The 7566-nt window shown below is 40.8% G+C and overlaps 1 pseudogene; it reads right to left on the bottom strand.

Annotated features, from left to right (window-relative positions):
* Positions 1–478: 478 nt before the first annotated feature.
* Positions 479–7566, bottom strand: LOC146200777 (uncharacterized; annotated as a pseudogene).

The following is a 7566-nucleotide window of genomic DNA, read 5'->3' as shown; positions in this document are numbered from 1 at the left end:
GCATCCAGCCACGTTCATTGGATGTCCAATATTTTTAAGCCGGGCTTTCCCACTGGTCGTACATCATGGAATTAGGCCATCACTGATTGGCTTAACAATATTTTCCACCCAAGCTCACCCACTGGTTTTGCGTTATAGGCTTTCAGCCCCTTTCACTTGTTGCCAATATCTCCAAACCAGTCTTGTTCACTGGTTTACCATAAGCATGGGACACCTTATTTTTGTATTGCTTTAATTTTTCCTCGGGGTTTTTAATTAATATTTGCAATCAGTTATTGGCATTGCCGTGGTAATGTTTGCCAAATATTGATATTTGAAAGTAAATTTCTGGGAGGAATTTCTATTTAACATGTTTCAGGCACATGCAAATGCAATAAGTAAACAAAAACGTTTGTTGCCAAACATTTATTAAACACCTATTTACATACAAACATATATACACACGGCCACAGAGTGGGCAAGTATGGAATTTGCGTGCTTAAGTCCGGTCGCCCTCTAGGCTTGGGTCCATATTAGCTTCTTCTGGTACTTGTCCAAATGGGAGGGCAGGAGCTGCACTTCTATCAGGTGCGGATGAAGTCGATGCCAGTAACTCCGCCATACGCTTTTTGCGGCCACCTCTGCTGTCGCAAGCTCCGGGCAGCCATTTAGCGATGTAGGCCTGGGCCCCTTGGATGTCGATGTTCTGCTTTTCGCAGATTGCATCTGCGCATACAAATCAGAATAAGGTATCATTATTTATTAAATGTATGATGAGCAGTAGGAACACATCTACTATGCATGCGCCAAGGATTAGAAATAAGCCATCACCTGTGGCCACTCTGCAGAGCTTCGTTAGTATGAAGGCCCTCTTGCCTTTCTTGCCATGCATGCTGAACTTCAGCTGCACGGCAAGGCCCATGATTGACTTCATAACTAGAGCTGCCACTTCTGGCAGCGTACGGCCCCCAAGATGCACCAACCGCCGACGCTGAAACACGAGGCAAATAATGGGGAATTGCAATTTGAAAATCACAAAAACAAAAGTCTGGTCGAAATTCTGGTCATGCGGTTGACTGTTATAGCACTTAAAGGCATGCGACACCTTTAAGGGGGGACAATGAGTATACACTATTTACTGTCAACTAGATATTCGAAAGATGCTCACACAGTATAGTCCTGCGTGAACACAGCAGCTGTGTCAGTGCCGGTCAAGACGTGAAGGGGCAAGAAAAGCTACATAAAACTCGAAAGAGTTGTCATGTTCTAAAAATTGACAAGACTATTGGACAACGAGAGAAAAATATAATCCAGATAGTGAAGGACAGAAGTGGGAAAACCTTTAGATGACGTGAGACATTTTTTGAATTAAAATGCCATTGGTTTCCAATTTGCAATGAAACTTTCCTAGGTGCAGCGTGAAAGCGAACAACCTTATTTAGCAGGGTTTAAAAATAAAACAGCACAAAACACACAGACGAAAGAATAGAAACAGACACCACGAGCGCTGTGGTTTAAAAATACAACAGCGCAAAACACACAGACGAAAGAATAGAAACAGACACCACGAGTGCTGTGGTGTCTGTTTCTATTCTTTCGTCTGTGTGTTTTGCGCTGTTTTATTTTTAAACCATGTATCACCAACTCGCCCGCTTTGCCATTCTGTTCTTATTCAGCAGGTTCTGGCAATAAGTTTAGAGCTGGAAAGCGTTTATCAAGAATTTCTTAATAATCCAGCAGGTGGCATGCTAACACATTTTCATCGATGTTTTCTCATATCTCAAAGGTTGACACTTGGTTTGAATTTTACGCTTTTGACCCTTCAGAAAATGACCGACACTGACAGAGCAGATACATTGACTTATCACATTATATTCAGGTTGCACTTTATGTAGGAACTCCAGTCGCTATAGTCACCATTATGCGTTCATTCTACTTTTTCAGACTTTTCACGCGCTCTTATTTAAGAACACCATAATAAAGCCATTTATTTCCTTTGGCGCATCAAGTGAATAAAGTAGCAAGACGTGGCACCATAATTGTTTGCTCCAGCAAGTAGTTTTGCTTCAGATACGTACAATGGCAAAATGCATATAAAGAGCTGCAAAACTAATGCACTTCTCAATACTTTTACCATTTGAAAGTTTATAATGAAATATTACCAAGGCAGCAGCAACAGTATCATCCTGCACTGCTACCTCAGTTGCTTCAAACTTTCAATTGTGTCGGCAGGCAGCCTCGGCAGCTCGGGGGGCCGCACGGAGCCAGAAGTTGAAGCTGCTGCTCCAGCTTCAATAGCTTCTAAGCGGTCGAGTAGCAAGTCTGCTTTGTCTTCCAGCCTTCTCTGGCCCTCTCGATTCTGCTGCCTCACTTCAAGCACCACTTGCGTGATTCGCAGAAGCAGAGCTGAAACACAGAGAATTTCTTTTAAGCTTTATGAAACGTAACTAACAAACAACTAAGCATTAGGATATGGTGACTGAACAAAAAAAAGATAACTCAAAACATGATCTGTTTATTTGTGCCTCAAAGCAATCACTGACACCAGTTTTAATTCCCTCGCTTTAGTTTTAGCATCATAATATTTGGAGTACAAAGATAAAAGGGCCAACAACAACTGAGATTGGTGGCAGCATGATGTTCTGCGGAGAACATACAGGGTGCTTCAGCGAATATTAAAAGATTTCTACAAACAGTGGCTTGAAAAATGAAAAGTATTTGTGCGAACAAACCCTGCCGTGGAAGACCTAATATGCTTCAGAACTCCTCATATTAGCGAACTATTTATTAAAACACAATATTACCTCTTTAAATTATCGAAGTTAGTTCGTGTAGTCTGAATGGGACGTTTGAAGCTGCGAATAAGGCGATGCCATATCAGTTTTTAAAATTGAGAAAAACACATTTTCTAAAGTTCTGCAGCGAGAAGAAATTCGAGGCTTTTATCCGCACGAAACCGAAACTTAGTCCAAAAAAAGCGCAAGAGCAGACACGACGTCTGGAGATGACCGGACGCAGAGGAAAGGGCGACAGATTCGAAGTGCCTCTTCTGCTGCGACTTCTCATGAACTTTTCTCGCTCCCTCGTTTCTGAAAAGTGACTGGCTTTTTGTTTGTACCATGACGTGGTGCAATAGAGCTTACAGGTTGAACTGAATGCCGTAGCCACCGCACACTGACATCATCAGCGGACGTCGGTTCTATGAAGAGCTTCCTGCGCGTCTCGCGCTCAAATTCAGTTTGGTAAGGGAAAAGCTTCTGATTTCCTCATGCTGCCAGGATTTGAGAAAATTTATGTGCTTCAAAAACAAACATGCAATCATCATTTTCACAGCTTACATGTCCTCTCACTAGTACTAAAAAAACCAACTTCGGGCAATAAAAAAATTATTTGTAGGTTTTAGTTCATTGTTTAGAAAATTATAAATGTTTTGAAGCATACTGTGTCTGCTGCAGCTGGGAATTCGTTCCTGGAGATGCTTTTCCTCTTGTCAACTCACTATATGCCGGAATTTTTTAAATGTTTGCTGAAACACCATCTTAGTAATGCATGCGTACCCACATAATAGTTGAATAATTGTGCGGTGAAATATACCTTCCAATTTTTAACAAACCAGCTCATGAAGAGAATGGTGAAGACCAAAAAACTATAAATCCTGCATTCAACATGGGTGGTCAGAATATACATTCGACACATTCCATCTGTGGCCTGTACCGTCGGAAGCCATCATTACTGAAGATTAAATTTAGCCCTTAGTCGACACTGAGCACTGATAATTTAGATGTACTATTTCTTTCTTTACATTATGGGCGGTTTTCCTTAGAACATTTGTATGCACTAACGGCAGGAAGCATATAACAATTACCGTATTTACTCTAGTAATGATTAATTCGCTTTTGGTTTTCAAGAAAAATTGACGTCAGTTAGGGAGAAGGGGTGATTACGCGGGGAAAACAAACTTGAGATCTTCATTTTTATTATTTTTCGAAATGGGTCTGTCTTTCAAACTATCACTCATCAACGAAAGAACGCGGGCAACCTAGATCATGAGGCCGACTTTAAGCCTCGTTCGCTTCAAGTAGCGTTTGCTGCTATCACACGTTTCAATGGTTTGTGGCAGTGGACAGCGCCCTCCCCAATCGCGGCACGGTAAAGAGAATCTAATAAACACTAGGCTTGCACAACCAGACGGGGGCCGAGCAAGCTCGCGCTCGCACTCCTGCCAAGGCCGCTCGCACTCTTTCAAGTCGCTAGAACTCTTTTCAAGTTCTTGCCCCCCTAGAGCTAATGTCAAAAAATGAACACGTGGTGATGTTATCGCTGGACAGCATCTTGGCGCGCTGCCAAGGAATGTGCTGTGGTATGGGACTGAGAGGGTACGAAAAAGAGGGACGTGCTAACCGCTAAGAAAGTTATTTTCTTTTAGATATATATTCTTAGCAGTCAAACTCGCGGATCGCTCATTATGTGATTGCGGTGAAGACCGGATTAGGAAAGGTAGTATTTGAGCCTTACTGTGGAAAAGTGGGTTCAGAAGCTTATAATTGTGTTGTGGTAAAAATGTATATCTGCAGTTACATATATATTGAGTAGCTCTGCACGATTTGTATTTAATATTTTCGTATTAAGTAAGTTATACGTAATATACATAGAACCTGAAGATCAAACTCACCCTAATATCCTCAGCTTCGTTCTGCAGAGGTGGCTCAGTGCCCCTGCCAAGGTAAATGGGGCTCAGCACCTGCGCAGCACAAATAAAACAATTCGATTTGACAACATTAGAAACAGTCAGTCCATTTATTACCTTATCAACAGCTGTCGCAACCTGAATAAGCAATTACTGCCCTATGTTTTATAGTTATAGACTTGGCAAATATGCACTCAGCATAAAAGCTAGCATAAGTTGCATTAAAAATGCATGATCATTGTCACAGTCACGTTTCATTAACCTCTCACACAGGTTTTATTCAAGTCATCTACGGATGAGCAAAAACTTCGGCGACGCATAATCCCAGCCTTAGCGATGAGGTCATAATAGTATATTAATTGTATGCAGCATTAATGGACCACATTTTCGCATTGTCTGCTTGCCATTCGCTACCAGCTCCTTGTCCGGAGGTTGTCTCACAGGACCGATTTGGTCTAAATCGGTCCTGCATTGCTTTGAGAAGCAACACAACTCTGTATGCAATTAATTAATCATTCTCGAACTCCTCACTCTCGAACTCTTAATTGCAGCATAAGTATATATGTATTCGAGACACGTCCCCGAGTGAAAAATGAAAGCGCATTAACGAGCGCCTTGTTGCATACGTCTCATTCATGCTCGTCTCATACTAAAACGCCCGGACTCGACCCAGTAATATCCAACCTAATTAACCATACTTCAATTAGGATACTCATCTTTATTTATATTGCGAGAATCTCCTAACCAATATTGCCTTCATTTGACAGTTCCTTAATTTATCAAGCCATTCTTAAGGTCCCTATGAATACAAGGCATATATTTAGGTGAACACATAATCAAGTGCTTTTAGCACGCGTATGCCTTTGCGACATTACATAGTTATGCTTTTAGGAAAAATATAACGCTACATAATATTATCACGTAGCGTCATAGCAACCATTAAAGACTACACCATAGATAATGCCATAATAGCCACCCCAGAAATTTTTGTTCAAGTGAAAACAGTATAATAATCGGAAACTGCAGCAACGGTTCTCAACCTTGTCTACCGTGAAATAAAAAATTGGCTTACGAGGTGTGGGCAGCCTTGCCACTTCTGCATCAGTGCCTATGCATAAAAAGGAAAACGCACGCCTGTTTATCCTATGCAATAACTTCAGCATATTGAAACATAAAGCACTTATTTTGAATTACCAGATTTTTCAGTCTCTATGGCAGCTTTCTTTTCCGCCTTTCTGTGTGTACGTATGAAAAAAATAATTGTAAATACATTTTTCGTCATCATGGTAGCAAACAAAAGAAGCTAAATACGATTATAACTGCACACACTACCTCTTCTGCACGATGTGTTTTGATTGTTTAGATGTTGAACCATTGTTTGAAGTTTATTAACAGGGCCGCACTTAGTATCGTGCGCCGCCATCATTGAATTGGGGAACATCAATGTTTGGACGTGCAATTCTATCCCCCATTTTCTGAAATCAGGTTTTCTGAATAGCTACTGTAAATACACGGCATGTAGTACTGGACAGAACATGTTTCCTTCCAGACACCATTACGGAGTCCAATGCTATTTGCCTAACTTCTTTTAGATATATTTGACCAGACACAGGATAACTACGCATAGTGAGGTAAATTAGTTATAATAGTATGATTGCGTCATGAAGACGTACACTTGAAATTAGGTGCATAAAGCTAAAGAGTTGATAGCTGCTGATAAAAAATGCATATATCAGCTGTCTGTTATTGAGTCCTGACACACTCAAAACTCTTGAAATGCAACTAATGGGTAAACCCCAGGCATGTTCACTCACTATATATATATATATATATATATATATATATATATATATATAGAGTTGCGCTTACTAAAATAGTCGACTTTCCAGCATGGTGCTGGTACCTCTAAATGGATTAAATTATTGCTGCTTTGCTCTCCATTGTTGCGCAGTATATTTAGCTCTCACTTTCTGATAGAGTGCTGCACATATAAGCACCTTTGATTTGTGTGGTTTCTGTTTACATGTACTATAGCATACAGCAAGATTTCCTCTAAGAATCAAGGACAACAAACCAGCATATACTTAGTGAGAAAGGAGGGCTGTAGAAAATACAGGTACTTCAATATTTTTATGCTTTGAAATGAAAAACTCTTACTACTTTCCTTAAAGCTACTCGCCATATGCACCAACCTTGAATTGGAGCAATGCCCCTGGACAGGATCATACTTTAAATTTGCGGGGCTGTAGTTTATAAATGACAGAAACAAAATCCAAGAAGCCAATGTGTATAATGGGCACTGATCATTAACTAGCTTTTCTAAACACTGCTTTCATAAGCCAGTTCTTGAAGGCCAAAAAATTAATGCATTTCTTAATTTTTTTAGGAGATAAACCGTATCATTCTGCCTCGCATCCGTGGTTAGAATGATATTCTGTGAACATAGAAATGATAGCACAGCACCACGCATAGCTTATAGAAGACTACGTAAGACTACTTATTGTGCAACTTTCTTTTATATGCTGACATGAGTTATTTGATGCAGCTCAGATAAACAGTCCAGTTGTTGAATACACTCTATACACATATGTGAATAGACCTGAGTGTCTTAATTAACGTCACAGTACGCAAGTAACAATGTCAACATCGTTACATATGAAACATTAAGGTCGGGAGTATCGAGGGCATTCCTTACGGCACGTAGTCATCACTACCACTGGGAATTGCTCCCAACCACTGTCCGGCTCCGCTTTTTGCTCGGCAAGAGCCAGCACTTCTGAGCCCTTTACCGAGGTGGGCCAAAAGCACTGGCTCCCGTCCTCGGAGAGCCAGGACACTGGAACCGCTGCCAGGCTGTCATTTTCTTGAGGGAATCGGACTACCGCAAATTACCGATCCAT

The sequence above is a fragment of the Amblyomma maculatum genome, chromosome 2 (genome assembly GCF_055883805.1).
Source record: "Amblyomma maculatum isolate TAMU_Amacu chromosome 2, ASM5588380v1, whole genome shotgun sequence".
Classification (NCBI taxonomy): Eukaryota; Metazoa; Arthropoda; class Arachnida; order Ixodida; family Ixodidae; genus Amblyomma; species Amblyomma maculatum.
Note: the sequence above shows the minus strand (reverse complement) of the source record. Positions and strands in the feature narration are given on the sequence as shown.